The following is a 3,263-nucleotide window of genomic DNA, read 5'->3' on the forward strand; positions in this document are numbered from 1 at the left end:
ATCTCATGCCATAGGGCCATCAGGCAAGAAAAGGAGAGATCATCCTGGCAGAGGGGCTGAGCCTTGACCCTGATCATGAACAGGGAGTGCCCTGCTTTGACACAGTGGGGACAAAGAAGAATAAATTTGAAACCCAGGTAATCCACTGGGTGGCTCTTTGCGTCCTCATGACCAGTGCTACAGGTAAGCGGACAGATGCAGGAGTCACAGCCTAAGAAGGTCATTGTGAGTGAGGACATAACCCTCTCGGAAATGGAGGTCACGTCACCAGGTAAGCTACCTGTCCCAGCAGAGGCGCCGACTGAGGGGGAAGGCCGTCCGGAATTGGTAACAGAGGAGGAGACGATGACTATCCGTTGTAGTCTTAAGATCAGCTGCAGAGTCTGTATTTGATCCTGCCGTGGACCGAGGGTCTTTGTCCCTCAAAATTCCCATGTTGAAACCTAACCTTCAGTGTGGTGGTATTGGGAGGTGAGGCCCTTGGGAGGTGATTATTAGGCCACGAGGGTGGCGCCCTCACAAATAGGATTAGTGCCTTAGAAGAGAGACCCCACAGAGCTCCCCAGGCCCATCCCACCATATGAGGACACTATATGAGGACACCATAAGAAGACGGCCATTTATGCTCCAGGACGCTCTCACCAGACACTGGATCTCCTGGAGGCTTGATCCTGGACTTCCAGCCTCCAGCACTGTGAGAAGTCCATTTCTGTTGTTTGTAAGGCCCCTGGTCAGTGGGATTCTGCTACAGCAGCCTGACTGGACTAAGACACATCCCACCAACCTTCCTCTTGTAACTTCTAAGAAAAGAGAAGAAGCAAAGTGTTGAGGAAGCTAAAGGATACAATAGCATGAGGCGTGGACTGTGATGGGTGCTGTGAGCCATGCAGAGCCACCCTCCATGAGCTGAAGAGAGCGCCGCCCAAGTGCATGCCCTCCCCGGGGTGGGGCAGGGAGCCCCGACTCCATGACTGGTCCAGGAGCGCAGAGGAATAATAAAGACCCACCCCCCCCACTAACCTCAAGGTGAGACAACTCTACAAAACCATCCAACTCCAGAGCTCCCCATGAGATCAGAGCCTAAGGAGGAGTGGTTAGAAAGAAAAGGTATAATAAACAAGGAAGTAGTATCCCAGAAACAAGAGACGTTACTAAAAGGAGTGTGTGCAAGTCTCTGGGATTTTATTTAATGGAATCTAGTTAGAGGGGCAGAGAGGGCGAGCAGAGGCAGGTAAACAGGAAACTGGATTGGCTTCTATAATTGTGAAATTGGGTGACGGCCACAAGGAGTTTCATTTACATTTCCTCCACTTTATATGTATTTGAAATATGTTATAATTAAAAGTTAAAAAACAGAAACGGAGTGAATATGAGTGACTATCAATACCAACTGGGTGGCTAATACAGAACACCAGGAAACTGGGGCACCTGGGTGGCTCCGTCAGTTAACCGACTCTTGATTTCGGCTCAGGTCACGATCTCAGGGTTGTCAGGCTTCACGCTTAGCTCAGAAACTGCTTGTCCCTTTCCCTGCCCCTCCCCCTTGCTTGTGCGCACACCCTCTCTCTCTTTCTAGAATGTATTTTTAAAATCTTAAAAAAAAAAGAAAAGAAAAGAAAACCAGGAAACCAAGACTTACCTTTTCCTCATCTCTCTGCAGCACTGTTCTAGGCACTGGGAATACAGCGGTGAACAAAACGGGGGAAAATTCTTGTCCTTTATGAAAATTAGACTCTGGTCGGGGGAGACAGACAATAAACAAAATAATTAGGACTGGGAAAGTGATTTTGTACACCTCTGTGTTGGCCCTGCCTTTCCCTCCCTCCCATAAAGGTCTAGGATGGAGTCTTGGTGACACATAACTGGTTCAGGGATTGAGGCAGTACAAGAAAAATATTCTGTGAAAGTACCAGGACCACAGATTGCATATACAAGTTCTTCCTGGGCCGTGCCGTTAGGCACCCCCCAACCCAACCATAGAGGAGAAATATAGTTTCCTCCTTCTCAAAGCTAGCAGGGGTTGTAGCGCGGAAAGAACCAACTGTACGTCACCCAGAGCCAACTATGCCTTCCACTGGGCGGATTTTTACTGCGGGCTCTAAAAGATGCAAAATGACCATAGCAGCTTCACACCCTGCAACCCCTGCCATTCAGCTTGCCAGAGGAGGACCAGAGTCTCTTTCCCAAGATGGTAGGCTAAAGTTCCATTATGTGTCATCGGCTCCAACGGACTCATGTACCCTAAACCAGCCGTTGTCACCAAAAGATACACTGATTGAGTCAGGCTAAGTCTTAGGCTCCTTTACTCAGCTGAGGGTGGAGTCTTGCTCAAGGACTAATCATATACTAGGAATGGCAGGATTTGTTTCGACAGTGTAGTCCTCAGGACTTGATGATGAATTTTAAACAATAGAGCAGTGATTTCCAATGACGGTCCCGCCACTCACAAGGCAGTTTCAAAAATTTGTGGGGGTATTTCTGATTGCTACAATTCTTAAAGGGGAATTTAGTGGGCAGGAGCCAGGGACGCCAGATACCCTGCCTGATATAGGGCAGCTTGCAAAGAGAAGATAGGCCTGCGTCCTGCACAATTTCCATACATCTCGTCCAGAATTAAGCCCGAATATATGCTCTACAACAGGATGGGTTGCAAAGAGATTTGTTTTCTGTGATACTGTCGCCACCCCTGACCCATATCATAACAAAGAAATTGTTTTGTCCCTACACTTACAAAAAATAAAGCTGCGCTCATTTACAAGATTACCATACTTCCTCAGGTTTTCACTTCGAGAGTCTCCGGCTGTAACGTGTCTTGACATGTTATCAAGTATCCACTCCAATTAAGGGTATTTCCCTCATCCTCGTATTTTATGCCCTTGTGGGAAACAGACCACAGACTCTGAGGCCCCTGCAAGATTTTCCCCGTGGTCATCAGAGAAGGAAGGGCCTCATACAATCAACAAGGAAGATGGGGCATCCTGATGCTCAGAGGAAAAGGTGCAGCTGTCACGAAAAGTTAGCACACATTTGAGGGGGAAAAAAAGGCATTTAAAAGAGTATTGGAAATATGCGTTTTCAAAGGATTACAGTATCTATTCAGGAAAACATTTAGGTTCTAAAAATAAATCACAGTGCTTATCCAGGGAATTTGCTCATTGTTAGTTTTTTAACTTAGAGTGCAGGGCATGAAGATCGCTCGGCTGACAGGGGCTGATTTTTTTTCTTTCTTTCTTTCTTTCTTTCTTTCTTTCTTTCTTTCTTTC

General features: G+C 47.0%; 1 long non-coding RNA gene across 1 annotated transcript in view; it reads right to left on the reverse strand.

The window, feature by feature from the left end:
- Window positions 1-1,670: 1,670 nt before the first annotated feature.
- The window catches only part of LOC141373037 (uncharacterized), a 20,073-nt gene continuing 18,480 nt past the window's right edge, over window positions 1,671-3,263 (reverse strand). The window contains exon 3 of the long non-coding RNA XR_012378666.1: window positions 1,671-1,734. This is a non-coding gene — a long non-coding RNA (uncharacterized lncRNA). The remainder of the gene's footprint in view (window positions 1,735-3,263) is intronic.

The sequence above is a fragment of the Callorhinus ursinus genome, unplaced genomic scaffold (assembly GCF_003265705.2).
Source record: "Callorhinus ursinus isolate GAN/ISIS: 27379988/994484 unplaced genomic scaffold, GSC_fseal_2.0 scaffold7, whole genome shotgun sequence".
NCBI lineage: Eukaryota > Metazoa > Chordata > Mammalia > Carnivora > Otariidae > Callorhinus > Callorhinus ursinus.